At 39.7% G+C, this 21032-nt stretch overlaps 1 pseudogene; it reads right to left on the bottom strand.

Moving 5' to 3' along the window:
* Positions 1–222: 222 nt before the first annotated feature.
* LOC128113932 (V-type proton ATPase subunit F-like) overlaps positions 223–21032 on the bottom strand; it is a 38532-nt pseudogene continuing 17722 nt past the window's right edge.

The raw sequence follows: 21032 nt of genomic DNA, 5'->3' as shown, positions 1-21032 counted from the left end.
TAGACCAGGCTGGCCTCGAACTCACAGAGATCAGCCTGGCTCTGCCTCCCGAGTGCTGGGATTAAAGGCGTGCACCACCGCTGCCCTCATATATTTTCTTTCTATCTTTTTTTCTTTTTTTCTGGAGAGTAGACTATTCCTTTAATATCAAATAATGACACTGCTCAACAGCCCGGGGAAGAGTGGTGAGGGAAGATGGTTGAGCTTTCTTTCCCTAACCGGTCACAGCCTGAACAGCAGATCCCCAACAGCTTCAGAGTCTTTCAGTGAAGAAGAAGGGGAGGAGCCAGAAACCAAGGCTTGGAACTTAAGGAGAGGATGGCAAACTGGTACAGGCCTCATAGTGAGAGGGGTGTTGAGGGCGGAGGAGCCATAGCGGAGTTCTTCGGCAGTGAACATGCCCTTGGTACTGTGCAGAATGGAGTCTTTTTCTGAGTCATAGAGAGGCTCCTTGGAGGGGACCGCTGGAACAGAGTGCTGCTGGTGGGTACCAAGGGCATGCAGAAACCCCCTCTGCGATGGACAGGTTGATGAGAATGATGCCAATGTCATCCCGGTTTAGAAACTGCCTGAAAATGTTTTCAATCTCATTGATGGTGGAATCTTTCTCCACCAACAGGAAATTAGGGTGGAGGGTCTTAGGTTCTTGTTAAACTCCCTTATGACGCCTAGCAGGAAGCCAGTCACTGGGTCCCTTCCATTGAGACTAGCTTACCCCTGCCTGCCACTCTGTAGGCCACGCAGAGTGCTCCCTAAGCACCCCGTCCACATGTTTTCAATTTATAACTAACTCGTAGCTGTGTGCTCCCAAGAGTTGCCTGTGTATGTAATTTATACATACGTATATAGAATTTGAAAGGGTACCACGGGTTAGTTTTTATAGTTCTTCCCATTACTATTCTGTTGTAATATTTATTACAGTAAAAATAGATAAATTTAACAGAAAACATTGTATTTTTACCACCACTTTTCTTCCTTAGCCCCATACATGCTAATCTATAAAATTCTGCTATCCTAAATTTTCATGTGGGAAAGTTAAATCTGATATAAGGAAAATGCCTTATTAATTCTTCTTTTTTTCTTTGACTCAAGGTATTATAAATTTTTTGATGTCCACTACACCCACAGGGATTTTGTGTCTTATTTAACATTACTTTTTACATTTTTTTCTTTTGTGTTTTAATTACAATAAAATTGCATTTTATTTCTTCCTCTCTTTCCTCCCTTCAAACCCTCCTATATACCTCTCCTTGCTCATTTTCAAATTCATGGTCTCTTTGTTCATTAGTTGTTGTTACATACATACATGTATATTTATATTCATATATATTCCTACATACATAAACACAACTTGCTCACTCTATATAATGTTACTTGCACATATGTGTTTCAGGACTGACTATTTGGTATTGGATAACCAGTCAGTGTGCCCTTCCCTGGGGATGGGCACTCTCAGCCTTCCTTAGTTGCCTGTACTTCTTTGTGTGTGGTAGAGGAGGCCTCCTGAGCTTTAAGATTGAACATACTTTTAGGTGGATGAGTATCCAAGTCTCTGCCATCTAGTGGTAACACTGGAGAAATTCCTGGTTCCCTGCGGAGAGTTAGTGCACAGATGACTAAGAAATGTTTAGAATCATCAATAAGTTAATGATTAAACTTTATGTTTATTCTTGAATTCAAAGCACAGAACTATGTACTTAAATAAAATTTTTATGAATTTCTCAGTCATTTTTTTATGTTGACTGCCCGAAATGGGAAAAAATGGGGGAATGCAAGACACATTGACTTATTACTAGTTCTAAACAGCTTATAATTTGACAGTTGATTTTTAAAAAATAGTCATGTTTCTAATATAGACAGAAGACAACTCAAGAATCTGGTAATTTTTTTCAGTAATAATAACAATATTCAAATTTAAGTTGGTACATACACATATAAAATGGTGGTTATAGTCACTGTTTTTTTGGTTGTTTGTTTTTTCGAGTATAGCTTTGGTGCCTGTCCTGGAACTCGCTCTGTAGACCAGGCTGGCCTCGAACTCACAGAGATCCAACTGACTCTGCCTCCCAAGTGCTGGATTTAAAGGCGTGCACAAGCACCATCACCACCCAGCTATAGTCACTGTTTTAAATTAAACTTTAACGAATTAGAGACAGTTTTGAATAGTGATGGGTCTCTGTACCATGTTCTTGTTTATATGATTGATGAAATTCTGTCTGTCACATTCAAAGTCAAGAATAGCCTGTCTCCTTTCTTAGGATATGTAAAGCCCAATGTTATTAATGTCTTCATCCTCTGGCAACATTCTAATGATGCTATTTTAAAATTGTGTTATAAGTAAGAATGTTATATTTCATAACAAGCTCCACATACTTCAGAATAATCTACTTCGATAAAACTGGCAACATAAAATTTGATCCAATCAGCTGGTTTAATTCAGTGACAGAAAAAATGCTTTATTAAAATTAGAAAACTAATATAATTTACAGTTTCTCCTTTTCCTCCTTCAGGTAACACCGACATAGATGATAACGGAAGGAACAGATCACTGTGTGGTGTGAAAGCTTGTGTTCCCTGCATGCACCAGCTCCTGGGACATCCGGGTTCTTGTCTTTGGGCTTCCTTTATGTTTTGTACGGCAAGCATGATGGGAAATTCCCTGATCCTTTTGACCCCAGCTTCAGACCTTCACTTACATCCTCCCATGTACTTTCTGTTGGCATATTAATAGACTAAAAGGATATTAAGAAAAGTCATGAAGGTCCATTTTTATTCTAACATTAAAGCCAAACTAAAGGCTAACGGATCTATAAAAAAGTGATGAGCACCATTTAATATTGAGGAACGACGAACTTTAAAATAAAAGTGAAATATCGCTTCCAAAAAAAGTGGAAAATGTCCAAGGTCAATTTAAAGTGTAAAATAAGATACAGTTGTTTAAAAGAGAGAGATGAGGGGATTTTTTTATTGTGGACTCATTTTAGCTCACTTCTCAGTAAAAGTACATTTACATTTAGAAAAGTCATGTTAGAGATGTAGGTAACCTCTTCAGCGATAACTCAGGTAAGGATTTTAATAAACCAACCCCCAGATATACTCAGTTGCTGAATTTATATTCAAATGAACCAAAATGTTATTACTATGGATGAGTTTAGAACACGTAAGCTTAAAAATTAACCCTGAATAGATCCTGTGGTTGGTAAGTGATGGTGAGGCTTTGTGTCCCTGTAGAAAATAGACCGATGGCCATGTGTGTTTATAAGCTGTTTGGTTGTTTATTGTTAAGTAGGGCTGTATGGTGGTGATGATGGAGGGTGAACACAGGATCAAATTCTACCATGTTTACCAAAGAAAGTCAACAAGTTTGTTGTTGGGGCAATGGCATTCTGAAGGAAAAGATCTGGGTTTTCTGTTGTTGTTGTTTTGTTTTCTTAGCAAATTTCAACTCACCATCATATGATCTAGGGTGGAGGATACTATAGAAAACTCCTTGCCAATGTCCATACCTATATATACATATATGTCTACTTTCGCTATTATCTCAGTTTGTGTGCATAGTTTCCTGTTCTTTAGATGTGATTAAATACATTTTTTCCAGTTTTGATGAATCTCCATCAATGTATTTCTGGATATATACATGGAAAATAATAGTTTGCCCTTCTTAGGACAGCGTACATGATTTACCCCATAGAAGTTTGAGTCGCATGATCTAGTCAGTTGAATACCAGGGTCAGATAAGGCAGGAGGTTAACTTTAGCCCAGAGATGTACATACACAGGTCTTGGAAAGAAAAACAGAACAAATTAGGACTTCCATGGAAGTGAAATGCTACAACTTGCAATGGGAATAGACAGCTTCCATCAAGACTTGGGAGTTTGTAAGGGTATGGTTTTCTCATAAGAATTCATCAGATCAGGAAAGGAGGCAGATTTCTCGAGTTGTCTCTTTGAATCTGTTCATTGTCTGTGAGATAAAGAAGAGATTCATGCTGGGTGGTGGTGGCGCATGCCTTTAATCCCAGCACTCGGGAAGCAGAGGCAGGAGGATCTTTGTGAGTTCGAGGCCAGCCTGGTCTACAGAGTGAGATCCAGGAAAGGCGCAAAGCTACACAGAGAAACCCTGTCTCGAAAAACAAACAAACAAACAAACAAGAAGAGATTCATAACAATTCTCAAGTGTTGAGTCAGAAGTTATGAAGAAAATTTAGGGGAGCACGTTATTTCTGGAGCCAAATCAAAGTGCTCAGCATGAGGTATCCACATTTCAAAGAAACTCTCAGGCTAGAAGAGAAAGACCCAAGTCATGGGTTTTGAGCAAGACTTATGACCAGGCTGCTATGGTAGTTATAGACTGATAACAGAAGGGGGCAGCAGAGAGCTGCCAGTGTGGATGGTTGAGAAAGGTCAAATTAGAACATAAAAATGCAGAGGAAAGGCTAGCAGGAGAGTCAGAAAGTCTCCCAGTGAGGCTTATGAAGGCTCAGAGAGGCTAATTAAGTGGCTATGACCTTCAGGAGGCATGACTAGAGTTTCTAGTCCTAGGATGCTTGTCCTAAAAGATCATCCAAACAACTATTAGTGGGGCTGGGCAGTGAATGGCAGTGAATGGCCCAGGTACTGAGAGAGACACCAGGCTTTCCCTTTTCTCCCCCTAACTTTTATACATATTCAACTAAATGAAGGGTACAGTATTCTTAGCTACACGCGTATTGATGAGCAAGCCTTTGTCTTTCCACTGGTTGTATGTGAACAGGGTTTCTACATAGTCTTCCAGGATTGTCTATTTGTAAGAGTCACACCTGTCGTTGATTTCTGTGTGACTGCTTGTGAACTTCCATTTGATATTATATAGATTCAGAAGAACTGGATGATTTAAATACTCTGAATGAAAGTTTCCTGTTGCCAACGCTTTTGTCACACTTGTTCCTAGAAGTGTGGTGGGCAATAGCATAGACAGGTCCATGCTAGTTGGCCAGTCTGTGAGCACCTGGGATCTGCCTGCCTGCTGGGGTCACAGGTGCGCATCAATACCTCCTCATTTCCACAGGTTCTGGATGTCCAAACCCAGGTCGTCCTGTTTGCACAGCAAACATTTGACTTTATCCATTGAGATGTCTCTCTGGTTCCAGCCCTTCGACTCCATCTCACATATTTTTTGTTTTGTTTTGTTTTCTTCCTCTTTTTTTTTTTTTGAGACAGCTCACCATGTTGGGACTGGAACTCACTAGGACAGCCATGAATTCACAGAGACGTACCTGCTTCTGCCTTGTAAGTGTTGGGATTAAAGGTGTACACTACCATGCCCAGCTTTGACTTCATCTCTTGAATGCTGGTCATTGAATTTTGATTTTACCTGATAGACATATGTTTATAATTCTTTTTAGGGCTTCAAGGAGGATTCAGAAAACTGGATCTTGTCACCAACAAAAAATGTGCATCATTTGAAAGATTGTACAGAATTTTAGTGCCTTTTAAAATGGTCTTGTGGCCTCTTATGAATACATGTACATAACCTATGTACATGATGGGGAGGCGCCAAAGGTTTTTAAGACTTTAAACTTGGAGCTAACTTTATATAACAACACAACACATGTTATATATAAAATGTTATATAACAGTTATAATGAAGCTAATATCTGAAAACATTATAATGAAGATAATACCTGAAAGGGACTTTATCATAGCCTGTGATGGGAAGTCTGGAGAACTACCAGATCTAACAGTAGGGTAATGAGAAATTTAAATAGAGTGTGATACAGTATGAGGAAAGAAGTGGGCAGATATAAACAAACTTTAAAGGAAGAACAGACGGGATTAAGTAGTTATCAAATGCATGGGGAACCAACTGACTGTTATTCAGTGTTCTTAAAGCAACATTTGAAGATGCTAAAGTCTAGCCAATTGATGGGTCCACTGACACCAGAACACCGCCTCTTTCTAAAGACTGATACTGTTGTATATAAAGTAAATTGGTATTTGTAAGTCTCTATATTGATTAAAATTTTAAGAACAGTAAACTTGCGTGTCTACACATCTTCTAATTTGGTAATTACAGTTTAAAAATTTAGTGAGAGAGTGAAAAGAGACAGGAGGGAAGAGATATTACAACTTTCCAAAATTTAGGAGCTGGTACATTTCTGCGTATTCTCTCCATCCATTTTCTATTTCTTTAATGCAAAGCAGAGAGAGAACACAGTTTTCTGTAAGTTATATCTTGCCAACGATGTCTCAGATTCTTTAGATTTTTTTTCCCTTCCACTTGATGGCTCGGCTCAAACAAATCACCTTTCTGTAAAACCTGTGACTAATGCTCTTGGATTTCTATTCAGTTCAGGTTGGGAAACTCTCGCAAACTTGTGCAGCTCCCAATCTGAGTTTCTAGTGTTGCTAGTGTGCATGGAGCATGAGTAACTGTGCCTAGAGCTGCATTAAAAGCATGTAAGATTTAGAAGATATTAGGCTTACCATAAATTAAGAATAAGTATTATGTGTGGTCTGTGGAGGATAAAGCTGAATAAATTTAAGCGTGCAAGAAGAGTAATAGAAACTCAGTCACTTGGAAATTCCTTTGATTACACCTCTGTCAGGAAATAAGCAAAATGGTCCATGTTTCTTAATTAAATAGGTTTTCTGCAGCCCTTTTCATAATTCTTCTAACTAGTCTCTCAGGTTATTTCATTTGCTCTTGTCTCTGAGCAAGGATTCCTTCAAAAACATGCCTTTTCATTTCTATAATTAATCTCAACCTTTCATCTCCACATGAAACAGATCCACTTTCTCCTGTTCCTTCCGTCGCCGTTCCTCTTTCCTGGCTCCTTCTCACCCCTGTGTATGAAAGTTCATATGAGTTCATTATACTTTCACACAATCGGTCTATCCTCCTGTCCTCTGTCCAGAGGTTTCCAGTGTAGCCTGATTTCTGTCTGCTCTGTGTCGTCTCCCAGGCTTGTTGTGCCAACCAGGTTGGAATAGATGAAACTGTCCTAGCAAATAAATACTGGTCTCTTAGTGGCTTAGCAGAGGCCGCCACACTTTCATGTCGTTCATTTTATGCCCAGCAGTTGGCTGGCAGCTTTCTTGCACTGTTCCTTTTTAATGGCAACCCAGGGGGCCAGTCTCCAGGACTGAATGTTCAGTGATCCCATGAAGGAGGCAAGCATTCTGTCTTTGGTCTGATAGCCATAGAGAGTGTGTAACGTGGAAGGTACACTTGATTTCATCTGCCCAGAACAGATCAGAAAGAATAGACCAGACTAGACCTGTATTCTGCTCACACTCATTTGCTCAGGACTAATCGCCTCTCTCCTCGATGGATACATGAGGCCTTCAGAATGCATACAAGGACATGGATATTTGATGAGTACTTACCGTCTTGGTCTCCGTGTTAGCTACCACCTCGTATTTTCAATATAATACATTCACATAGCTTCGAAGGAGTGAAGGAGCAGTCACTTTGTCATGGGCACACTCCATGTCCTTCAGACTATGACTAGCTAGTGCTTTGCAAGATGAGGATGTGCATACAAAGTGGAAGACAGGATCTGAAGTAGTAAACTGGCCTAGACTGGCCTGGAATGTTTAAATATTCAAAGTGACCAGAAAGCTGTGAGAACTGCCTGGGATAGCTGGAAAGGGAAATTTGACAGTGTTTGAAAGGTATTGGGGGAAAAAAATAAAATGATTTCATTTTTCTCCTTTATTGTGTTCAGAAGTATTCAAATGAAATTCATTATTTTTGTATCTTTGGATATAAATAAAAGTATGTAACATTTTACAGTTTTTGAAATTTAAGCTACACAGAGGAAGAAGGATGGTCATTTTTGGATAAGCTTAAAATGTCTTTATTTCAGTTTATAAAATAGGAAAGGGAAACAAATGGACAAACAAGAAAATCAATAAGACAAAAAATTCCAAAACAAAACAAAGAGGGAGACATTGAGGAGGATAATATGATCAAAATACACGGTATAAAATTTTTTAATACAAATTAAAAAATGGGAAGGAGAATTTTATCACACTTGAAATTCAATTTGAAACCAGAACTTCTGAAAATAACTGAGGTTTGCGGAATGTCTGCTAGGAGTTTTGTGAACATCATAATTAGATTAATATGTTTAGTCCCTTTGGAGTGTTGCAGTGAGCAAGAATCAGCCTTCATAATAAAGTACATCACATCTAAAGAAAGCAGCCTTTCATGCACCCTCAACTACCTCCCAAGCAGAGTGTTCAAATTCTTAATAAGTTCTCCTCTGTACTTTCAAATCCTAGGGACTTGAGCATGAATTATGGTTCAAAGACAGAGTCTTTGAATAATACATGCCCATGGATAATTAAAAAGTACTCTTCCTTATGGAAGAGATGCTTTAGATATGAAGAAAATGCTTCAGATACAGTTCAGAGGCTGGAGTGTGTCTGAGATTTCACCTCCACCCTCACCTCCCTTGATTCAATCCTCTGCTCATGAGAATCTGTTTTAATACAACCGCTGGAGAAAACTCCAGCGTTTCACGGTTCAACCATCCTTCTGACCACAATTAAGTCTGGGCAGCATTAATCATGCTGGACATCCTCATTTCACATTTCTCTATTTTCTTGCCCCCTGCTTCTTATACATAAAACATCAATATGGCAAACATTATTTTGGTACCATGTAATGCTTTAACCCATGTCAACATAACAGAGTGTTTAAACTGGGTTAAACCTATTTATTGCTCATAATTTCTTTATGATACAAACACTCAAACCCCTTTCCAGCTGTGTCTGTTTTCATGCTAATATCATGCTATATTATTATTATTATTGTTATTATTATTATTACATGTTATGGTTTGAGTGTAAAATTTTCTCCATGGCTTCATGTGTTTGGACACTTTGTTCCCAGATGGTGACACTGTTTTGGGAGGTTGTGGAACCTCTCAGACATGGGGCCTACCTGGTGGACATAGGGCTATTGGTGTGGACCTTGAGAATTTCAGTTGGCTTATCTCTGGCCTAGCTCTTCGCTTCCTGGTCAGCACTGTGTAACAAACAGTTGGCTCACAATTCTGCCATCATTGGCCAAACGTCTCTAGCATCCGTTCCTTCACTACCACTCAGAACTGTGAAGCAGAATGAACTCTGATTTGTTGCTGTCAAGTATTTGGTCACAGTGAAGAGGCAGGTGATTAATATAGAAAATTGGTGTCAAGGAATTAGGTCATTTTTTGTGAAGAAATCTGACTGTGTGGTTTGTAGCGACTGGTTTGTGGAAGGAACGTGGAAGAGTTTGGACTGCAAAGTGGATGCTTTTAGAAGAGCTTCACAAGTCCCTCTGGTAGGAATGAAGACCTTCAGAAATCCCCGAGAATTAAGGCCAGCCTCTCCAAATTTCATAGAGAAAGAATCAACGCTTTCAGGGATTTGACTAGGGCCTGTTCATGTTACTGCTCTGTAGACGAAATTCTAAATGGTCTTATTAAATAAGAAACACAGAGCCAAATACAGAGTTAAAAGCCCAACAGATCAGAGCACTAGCCAATAGCCTTTAGCTTACCACTCACTGTCGTCCTTCCCCTGAGAGAGAGACCTTCTCCTATGTGACCTGTCTTTTTATTGCCTTTCTGTTCTACCTTCTCATTGGCTCTAAACCCAACCACATGATTTCCTCGTCACTACCTGTCTGTACAGACCTCCAGGTCTCTATGGTTGGTACTGGGATTAAAGGTTCGGGTTGCTGCTTGGCTGTGTCCTTGACCACACAGAGACTCTGCTTGCCATGTGATCGGATTAAGGGCGTGTGCCACCACTGCCGGACTTCTGCTAAATGGCTTGCTTTTAGCTCTGATCCCCAGGCAACTTTATTTATTAACATACAAATAAAATCACATTTCAGCACAAATAAAATATCACCATACTATTCCTATTCTGGGAAAGAATGTGTCTATGTCCTACCATATCCTGAAAATTTAAGTGAGGCTGAATTTTAAAATAATAGTGTAAGAAATTTCAAGACAATATAGCATTTAGACTGTGGCATGGCTATTGTTCGCTGATTACAACTAAGCTTATAGTGAGAATTCTGATCAAAAGGTGGAGCATAAAGATGTGAAAAATGTGCAGTTTGGTGAGGAAAAAAAAGCACGCATGAGTTTAATGTTGTGGACAAGGTATGTGTGGACAAAGTTGCTATAATTGTCAAACAGATTAACACCATTAAAGAGAAACTGGGGATTTTGTGTTAGATAATACAGAAGATACCTTGAGGACAATACAATGCAAGCCTCTTTTGAGAATTTTTCATTGAAAAGGAGAGTGCCTGGCAAAAGAGTCCCTAAACAAACAATGGCCCTCTAGGGTACCCTGCCCCAGAAAGTTGCCTAAAGAAGGGTTTTCCATGGTTCAGCCACACAGGCTCTTGGATGTTGCTACAATTGTGATCAAAGGGGGCAGGCTACATCTTGAACTGACAGATGTGTTGATCCTTGTCCATGCGGTGATAGATGTGCAGATAGGCAGAGTGCAAGTATTAGGGGGGCATAGTGGCTTGCACCTAGGTTCTGAAGAAAAGCTTAAAGTCCAGGAAATGTGCAGCAGGTAAAATTCTACTGAGAGGCTGTGAGAATCTTATGTGGGAAACTGCGAAGATGGAACCTAAGTTATCAAGGTGATAGCAGGTTATTGGTGATGGCAGGTGTCTTTGTTAGGGTTTCTATTGTTGTGAAGAGATCCCACGATGGGGGAATGTCTTTCTGTACGCTGTGAATATGTGTTGCTCTGATTGGTTGATAAATAAAATGCTGATTGGCCAGTAGCCAGGCAGGAAGTATAGAGGGGGGCAAGCAGAGAAGAGAATTCTGGGAAGTGGAAGGCTGAATCAGGAGATGCCAGCCCACTGTCCAGGGAGCTGCATGTAACGGCACACAGGTAAAGCCATGGAACACGTGGCAACATATGGATTAACAGAAATGGGCTGAGTTTAAATGTAAGAGCTAGTCAGTGGTAGGCCTGTGCTAATGGTGGAGCAGTTTTAATTAATATAAGCCTCTGTGTGTTTACTTGGGGTACACAAATGGGAGAGATTTGTTCCAACCGCAGGCAGGCCAGGACGCAGGAGAGCTCCAACTACCATCCCATGACCGTGGCAACTCATAAAGGAATACCTTTAATTGTGGTGGCTCACCTACAGTTCAGAGGTTTAGTCCATTATCGTCATGGCAGGAAGCAAATTAGTATGCAAGCAGACATGTTGCTAGAGAAGGAGCTGAGAGTTCTTACATTTTTGACTCACAGGCAACAGGAAGTAATCTAAGACACTGGGCCTGGCTTGAGCATATATGAGACCTCAGAGCCTGCCTCCACAGTGACGCACTTCCTCCAACAAGGCCATACCTACTCCAACAAAGCCACACCTCCTAATAGTGCCACTCAAACCACCATAACAGGGATGGAGAAAGTCTGCTGTGAAAAGTGTCAGGCAATGAGTGGAGTCTGCCTAGCAGAGTCTAAACGTGTTTCAGCTGGCAGAGGTGCAGGGGAAGGGCTACCCAAGCACACTGGATCCTAGATAATACCATCATGAGTTCCAGATGTTGGATTTGGAGCTTTTAGGTTTGGTGCTTGTCCTGACAAGTTTTGATCTATTTTCAGTTCAGTCTTCCCTTGCCGTTCTCCAATCCCTCACTTTTACAACAGGAATGTTTATTCTTCCATTTTACATTACAGCTTGTTTTTTTTATTTTACTGGGGTCCACAGCTAAGAGTTTGAGTGTTAGAAGAGACTTTGCATTTTTGAACAATTAAAACTTTGGGGATTTTAACAATTGGACTGAATGGATTTTACATTACAAGATTGCCATGAACTCTTGGTGGCTGGTGGTAGACTATTATGATTTGAATATGAAATGCCTCCATGGAGTCATTTGTTTGAATACTGTGTCCTCAGCTAGTGTTACCATTTTGGGTGGTTATGGATCATTTTGGACATGGAATTCAGCTGTCAGATATAGAGCATTAAGGGTGGACCTTGAAGGTTGTACACTGGCCTGCTTCTGGTATAGTGTCTAGCTCCCTGCTTCCTGGTTGGTACCATGTAAGAAGGAGCTGTAAGATATTATTGTCTTCTTGTATTTATCAAGCTGGTGTATTAGTCACACCTTTCTTGTCATGATGGACGACTTCCTTTGTCCCAAAGTGTTGGTTAGTATCTGTCAACTTGACACAAATTAGAGTTCCCTGGGAAGAGGGAGTCCAAATTGCCTCCACCAGATTGGCCTGTAAGCGTGTCTGTGGGGGCGTTTTCTTGATTGTTAATTGGTTTAAAAGGACCTAGCCAATGGTGAGTGGTACTGTTCTTAGACAGGTGGGCCTGGACTGTTTAAAAAAGAAAGTTGAGCAAGGTAAAAGAAGGAAGTCAGTAAGCCGCCCTCCTGGGTCTTGCTTTGCTCCTTGCCACTAAGATTCTGCCCTGAGCTCTTTCTCTGGCTTCCCTTGAAGGTGGACTGTAACCTGTAAGCCAAATACACCTTTCAGCCAGGTGTGGTGGCACACGCCTTTAATCCCATAACCCAGGAGGCAGAAGCAGGCAGATCTCTGTTAGTTCAAGGCCAACCTGGTCTACATAGTGAGTTCCAGGCCATATAGAGTCATAGAGTGAGGCCCTACCTCCAAAGAAACTCTTTTTTCCTTAAGTTGGTTTTGGTCTGCATTTCATCTGGAGACAGAAAACTAGCTAGAACACAGTGGTGACAAATGTAATTCATACCCTACTGCCTTTTAGTACATTTTGAAGCCAAGCCTTCTGCTTTGTTATTTTGCTCTAGACCTTGATGATCTGAAATTATTTTCATGGTTCTATATATAAATTTTAAATATTTTTCTAGCTAAATACAGATGATCTTTTAAAAATATGTATTCCGTGAAATTTCTAAACCACTGTGGGTTGTATGGATATTTTAACAAGATTTGTTCTTCCAATTCATTAATATGTGATGGCTGTCCACTTTTTGAATCCTCCTTGATTTTTCATCAGTATTTTATAATTTCCATTATAGAAAATTTTCATCTTTGATTAAATTAATTTCTTAATATTACTATTTTTCTATTTTTGAAATTATGACAACCATGGTTGCACTCTTGTTTTTTTTATTTCAGATAATTTGCTCTTAAAATATAGCTATGTGCCGGGCGGTGGTGGCGCATGCCTTTAATCCCAGCACTCGGGAGGCAGAGGCAGGCGGATCTCTGTGAGTTCGAGGAAAGGCGCAAAGCTACACAGAGAAACCCTGTCTCGAAAAACCAAAAAAAAAAAAAAAAAAAAAAAATATATATATATATATATATATATATATATATATATAGCTATGCTACTGAAGTTTTAAGGTTGATTTTGTGTCCTGAAAGTTTGTTGAATTAATTCCTCAGTTCAACTAATTTTGAGACAGAGCTTTTCAGGTTTTCAATCTGTGGAAATTCATGTCCTCTATAAATGATGACAATTTGACATCTTCTTTTCCAACTTGGAAGCCCTTCTTTCTCATTTCTGCTCCCCTTCACTAGGACTTAACTATGTTGCGTAAAACTGAGCGTAATTCTCATCATGAACCTCCTATTTCTATGTCCTTATTTAAATGTCCTACCTCCAAAAGGCATCAGCAAATTTCTTCTAAGCTACTCTGTACTGGTGATTTTGTTAGGGTAACTTGACTAGACTAACACACAGGCTGGCAAAACTATATGTACTGCCTAGTTTTATGCCATCAGAGAGGAGGGAACTTCAAAGAGAGGAGGGAACCTCAACTGAGAAAATGTCTCCATAAGATTGGGCTGAAGGCAAGCCTACAGGGCATTTTCTTAATTAGTGATTGATGGAGGAGGGCCCAGCCCATTGTGGGTGGGGCCATCCCTGGGCCAGTGGGCCTGGGTTCTGTAAGAAAGCAAGCCATGGGAAGCAAGCCAGAGTAAGCAGCACTCCTTCATGGCCTCAGCATCAGCTCCTGCCTCCATGTTGCAGGCCTGCCTGAGTTTCTTTTCTGACTCCCTTCAGTCATGGCCTGTTATCTGGAAGTGTAAGACTGATAAACCCTTTCCTTCCCAGCTTGCTTTCGATCATTATGTTTCATCATAGCAATCATAGTAATAGTAAACCTGACTAAGACACTGTAGAATTACAAGGACCTGCTGCCTTTCAGAAATAAAGAATTATGACTTACATGAGCCATCAAAGAGCAGAGTGGAAAAGGCCATCATAGATTTTTGAGTTTTTTTGACCTGGACTTTGGCTGGCTGGCTTTCAAATTTTCTTGGGATCGACAGTTCTTTGTATAGTGCCATTGCTTGGAACTATGAAATCTGGAAGTATTATCCCATGCCTATCATTCCACTGTGTGCTTGGGGCCAATTACATGTGCTGTTAGTTTCACAAATCTGAACGTGGAGAGAATTTGTGCTCAGAAAGGATTGTGCTCAGAGCCCCATCTATACCCAATTCAGATCTTTAAAACAATTAGCTTCAGGACTTTGGAGTTTATGAAATACAGGTGATATTTTTTAATTTTAATTAAGGCTGAAATGGGATAAGACTTTGGGGAATTTTTGGATGCTATATATGCATTTTGTATAGTCTGGCCCTCAACTTAAGTCAAACTACGGTTTGCCTTAATTTTTTTTTTTTTTTTGATGTTACAGTGGTCTGTAAGTGATACATGCTGAGTAGAAGCTGCACTTTGAATTTGATCTTCTCTAGTGGTGTGCAGTGTGGTACCCTACTGGGATGTAGACATTGAACTACAGCTCCCCAGTTAGGCATTCAACCATGATGGTAGAGACTAAGCAACTGATACTCTAACCTACCATAGTACTGAGTTGTCATATTTGGTTAGAGGTATTAAATAAATGCCAATGCACTGTACATTATTTTCAATTTAAGACTTTTTTTTTGGCTTTTGCTGTATTAGCGATTGACTGTAGGCCTTGTGTATGCTGTGCAAGCACTCTGACACGGATATCTCCAGTCCTCCTTTAACTTTTGTATTTTGAGACCGAATCTCACTATGTTGCCCAGGCTTCCCTCAAAGCTGATTAATAGTCCCGGCAGTCCATAAATTTGTGACACTCCTGCCTCAGTCTCCACTCCAGCTGGCCTGCACTACTTGGCTTGGCTCAACATCAAATTCTGTGAAGCTATTTACTTAAAGAATTTCTTTTAGAGGATTAGACAAACTTTACCTGATTAAAGTAGAGCCATAAAAGCTACTGTCACTTATCACAGAAATATATAGTAATTTGAATAGAAATTTTCTTGTAATAGAACCTTAGATCTGGATTAGATGAGTCACCCTCACTAACCAGGCAACTTGATTGCAGTAGCAGATGCAGAAATGTAAATCATATTAAAATTAGTTATGATACTTAAATAAGAGCATTCTGGATCCCACAAGGATATGTTGGAATCTTTATGAAGATACTATCATTTCCATCTGTCGTAATTTTAATCATACTGCCAGTGTGATATTTTAACTGCTTGTACTAGAAAATTAATCAAAGAACCCTGTTCGTTTCAGTTTACTTTTCTGTGGTGTTGGCTCCCGAGCAGAGCAATGAGATGAGACACCATATTTAGCTTTGCACTTAATTCAAGGTTACAAGGCTCTTTTAAGTGTATATACTGACTGCCCTGTCTTAATGCTTTTTTCTTTGCCCTCGTGGCTTACTTCTTAAATGGGATCATTGCTAATTCTCCTCCATGAGGGGAACTGGAAGTATTTTGAGAATTCAAAACAAACCAGTGTTTAGAATTTAATGAGGAGGCTGCATTACATTTAAAAGTTGTATTTCAATTATCAAGAGATTGGCCTCAGGCCACAGTCAGGTTTCTTTTCCCTTCCCTCCCCCTCTCCTCTTTCTTCCCTCTCCTTCCTCCCATCCATTTTTTATTTTGGGAGTTGAAATACAGGTTGTGTTCAGCAGTTTTCTGATTAATTTCTCCATAGGCTTTTCTCTATAAAGACACATGTGTGTATCTGTGTGGGCCTCCTTTTTCTTACTATGTCTTCTCTACTCTCAGAATACTTAAGTGTGTATTCTGGGGCTTCTTGTAACATTGTATTTGACCTCTCCCCTAGAATATCATTCTGTCTTTCCTGGAGCTGACTTTCCTTCATCACGCTGTGGAACACGCCAGAGGAGTAGAAGAGTTACCTCTAGTTTTACCTAAATTTGTGGCCATTTACTTTTATTTGTTATCATTTCTAATGGCTGGTTGGTGTGCATATGTTACTATTTTTAATTTTTTATATTAAAATTTTAAATTTATATGTATACATGTGTGCCTGTTTGTCTGTATGTGCACCACATGCATGCAGTGGGAGGCCAGAAGAGTAGATTCCCTGCAGCCAGAGTTGCAGGCTGTTGTGAATGCCTGATCTGGGTACTGGAAATTAAACTCTGGCCCTCTGCAAGAGCAGCAAGTGTTCTTAACTGCCAAATCATCTCTCTAGGCTCCCATTTCATTCATTAATTTTATTTTATTTTTAACATTCCTGTTTTATGCCACAACAGTCTGGGCCTATTCCAAGATGAAGAGTTTAGGGCACAACTTCACAGGTTGAAGATTCATGACTACTGTTTAGAACTCAGTGGGTGTCAAATGCTCTCACCTGGGTACACTCATTATCTGTCTCTTAGTCCATGGCAGGGGTCTTCCCTGTGGGTGTCCCCTAGTTACCTCAACCCCATAGGACCACCTCACCTTGTAGCAGGAACCAAAGACATTTATTTAGTTCATGATAGATTTTTGAAGATGTGGACTGATGTGACCTTTTCTCTAGTTATCCATTACCAATGAGACCTGTCAGTTCTACTTATTCCTTGTGAGTAGGCATCGTGTTTACACAGTGGAATAAAGATATGTTCCTAGATGCAGGGCACAAAAGCAGCAAGGGTGTTGAGATGATTAACTGAAAATCGACATAGCCCTAGGGTGGGTTTTGGACTTTCACGGAGCAGGACAATTTTATCTAGCACTCAAGGAGTGGGGTCCTTCCAGTTGCCATATGGGTTTTGCATAATAAAGTATGGTATAGACATGGTGAAAACGTTTACTATCAGACAATGGCGTGTCTTTAGGTGAAAGTTCAGATCAACAGCACAGCAGTATCATCTCTTACAAAAGGACCAAGCACAAATGCAGTCGGCCACTTTTGACAGACAGTTCTCCATACATCCTAGCTGTGGTAGTTTGGGAAAATCATCTTCCAGGTCCTCTTCCTGTTGTCTCTATATCAAATTCTAACCTTAGAGCATTCCTTGCCTTCCTTCTTATCCAAATGCTAAACTCTTCATGCATGTATTTGAAAACCACAAAGCCAAATCACATTCTCTGCCAGAGGTAGATTATTAAGTACAACTATCTGACTATTAAAGGAGGCTTTTGAAGCACACTGGGAGTTTAGTATAAAATATTTCAAAGAATTTTCACTGGACTCATTGGGGAAAGAAAAACTAAAAGAAGAAATCTCAAAGTTGGATGGTAAGAGATGTAAGGGTTGAGGGTGAAGAGGGAGGCGTGAATATATTAAAGACACACTGTATGAAATTCTCAAGGAATCAATAAAAACGTTGTTTACTTTTTTAAAGAAGGAATTTGCGCTGCAGACACCGGAGGTTTGCTGTTCCTTAGGCTCTGTAAGCATTCAGCCCGGAGCCAGGCACTTTCTAGTTTGTTTGCTTTTAGGCAACTGTCCAGTGGAACTATTTTGAAGTATAAAGGAGGTTCTGACTTCCAAAATGTTCATTGAAAGAAGAGCTTTTGCTGACCTATTTAGACTTTACCAAGTAGACACCACTGGAAAAATATGTCCTTGTCTGCTGTTAGGATGCCAGAAAAATGATGAGAAGAACACACCAGGTCCATTTATAAAATAAAAAAACGTTTTAAGCCGGTACTGACAGCATTCCACCTAAGACGCTTCAGGTTTTATGGATTTCTGTAAATTTACAGAAATATTTTCTTCTCTGTTCAAAAGTTTCTTCTGACTCTTTTTTTTCTGTTTTTATTTTTGTTTTTCAAGACAGGGTTTCTCGGTGTAGCTTTGTGCCTTTCCTGGAACTCACTCTGTAGCCCAGGCTGGCCTGGAACTCACAGAGATCTGCCTGCCTCTGCCTCCCAAGTGCTGGAATTAAAGGCAAGTGCCACCACCATCTGGCTCTTCTGACTCTTGGAGTATAAAGTTTCACTGTTTGATATTGAATTTAAGAGGTAATAGATATGTAGGACTACTAGTTTATTTGAATATCATGTTAATCTTTTGAGGTGTATAAAATTATGGCTGTAAATGCATTGATTTTTAGAGCTATGTATGTCACTGATGAATTGCACATCTTGAATTCATTGGAAATAGGATTTCCTGCACAGACATATTTGTTCTAAGTAACTTTTTTGTGCTACTATGTTTCCAAGACAAGGTCAATGCATATTCATGAAGATTACTTTTTGCTAATGAGATTGAAATTGAGAAAAAAGTTGATAGATTATGTTATGGTGAATACCATGTGTCTTATGAATGTTGGTGAAATCATTCTGAGTTTAAAATCTTAAACTTGTTTGTATGTGTATGTGTGCATGACTCTGTGTGTGTGTGTGTGTGTGTGTGTGTGTGTGTGTGTGTGTGTGTGTTTGCATGTGGAGAAGGATATTGAGTGTCTTCCTCTGTTGCCTTCTACCTTATTGCCGTAAGATAAGGTCTCTCACTGAACTGAAAGGTCACCATTTTGGCTAGGCTGTCTGTCTAGCCAGGTCTGGGAACCACCTGTCTTTGCCCTCTGGTGCTGGGGTTACAAGCATGTACAGCTATGGCTTTTTACATGAGTATTGGAGATTGGAAATCAGCTTTTTATGTTTGCAAATGAAGTGGTCTTGCTCAGTGTGCCTACTCCTCCACTCCTTAACTCTTAAATTATGCTGGTAAACAATTTGGATTTGACTTGGTATCGATGGCTCATGAAGTGTAAATTGTTACAAGTTGGCTATATTTTCTACAAGCAACAATATTTTTTTATTAAAATATTTCTGTAATAATAATAATTAGCATTAACACCTAGCATTCACTGAGTACTTCCTTATGACGGGCACATGCTAAGCAATCAGCACATTATATGTGTATCATTTGCTACCACCATCCAACACAGTTGTCACTAGTAGATGAAATTCATCCTGTGAGGTTAGGTGACTCGATCACAGAGCTGATGATCTGTGTAGCTGGGCTATACCAACAACTCTAAGATTTATATAGCAAATAATGTAACACACTGAGTCTTCCCACCAACCCAACAACATGTAAGGATAATAGAATAAATAGTGAAATGCCCTAGAACTTCTCAGTGGGACTCCAACTGCATAATTATTAACCTGTGAAATTTGTGGTCAAATACGGAAACCACCAACTACATGTCATAAGCTAATTAACATTTTTAAAAGTACAACTGTTCATTCATGAGCTATGTTCAAGAACTCAATAGTCCTTTGTGGCTAGCAGGTACTATATTGGACAGCACAGATTACAGGACACTTCTGTCACCACAGAACACTAGAGTGAGCAAGGTTTCTCTCTCAGTCTCATTCTTACCTTTTTCTGCTAACATTTCTGTGAAACATATGGACTCCAGGGAGAGATTTGGGAGACATGTTTTATGGGCAAAATCTTAACAAATGATCGTTTGAGATGGATCTACTTTGCTGATGACTCACTTCATTAATTTTTAAAATTCTCTTTAATATAGATACTGAGAAGAAAAGCATTTCCAATATTGTCCTCAGGTTATATGATCCTCATATCTTTGGGGTCTGTGACTGACTTTGCATGGATTCCGTAGCTGTTAATATCTTTATATTTGGGAATGTTAGGTGCTTAAAATACTTCCCAAGACAAGAGGTGTGAGAGTATTTAAAGGTTCTCCCGAATTTGGAATTCTTCCAATAAATAGATTTTCAGGTTTCTCTGCTAAGGAGAATAGCGCTGTTTAAATGATCCGTTTCCTTCACGTTGGATTCCCGACATTGTCTAGTCATTTGAAAAACTCCCTTGTCCTTTGGAGGTGGTGCGTATTGTTCTGTTTTAATGTTATTTCAAGAATAAAACAAATAAGGGGGAGTGGCCTTTCCTTGAATATCTTCTTATTCTTACAGATTTGTAAGTAGGAGTCATCATTTTTCACTTCTTGACTTTAAAATGATTGAATAAAAGGAGAAAATGCAGCTTATCATCTGTATGCTGACATGACGGGTACCTGCTGGATTTATTCTAATTTGTGAAGGTGTGTAGAATGATAATTTCAGAATTGATGGGATGTATTCCAGATGGAAACCTGTTTCTATGGTAACACTGGGTGCAGCGTTAACTAAAATTGCATATGAACAAGATGATTCCCCTTCTCCAGAAAACTCATTTAAAAAAAAAGTGCAAAGGGGCCACACCCAATTCCACTTCCCCATAATGTTTATCTGTGTGGGTTGTGTTAAATATCCCTAGAAACAATCAGTTTCATAACCAATATGTGCTCTCCAAGGATCACCTTAGGTCAGTGCCAGAGGACTTTGATTAAATAGGTGTCTTAGCATTTCTATTGCTGTGATAAAACCCCAGGACCAAAAGCAACTTGGGGAGGAAAGGATTTATGTCAGCTTACAGCTTGTATTCTATCACAGAGGGAAGTCAGAACAGAAACTTAGGGTAGGATCCTGGAGGCAGGAACTTTAGCAGAAGCCATGGAGGAACTCTGCTTACTGGCTTGTTCCTCATGGCTTTCTGATAGCACCCCGGGCCACCTGGCTACGGGTGCTACTGCTAACAGTGAGCTAGGCCCTCCCACATCCATAATCAATCCAGAAAATGCCCATAAGCTTGCCTACAGGCCAATCTGGTAGGGGCATTTTTCTCAGTTGGGGTTCCCTCTCCTTCAATGATGCTAGCTGGTGTCAAGTTGACATCAAACTAGCCAACCCAGTAGGTAAGGAGGCTCTTAGTGATAGGTTATGTGTGGGAGCATGTCTCTAGCGGGATT

This window comes from Peromyscus californicus, unplaced genomic scaffold (assembly GCF_007827085.1).
Source record: "Peromyscus californicus insignis strain IS unplaced genomic scaffold, ASM782708v3 Scaffold_19__1_contigs__length_69161282, whole genome shotgun sequence".
NCBI classification, from domain to species: domain Eukaryota; kingdom Metazoa; phylum Chordata; class Mammalia; order Rodentia; family Cricetidae; genus Peromyscus; species Peromyscus californicus.
This window is presented reverse-complemented; position numbering and strand designations above follow the sequence as displayed.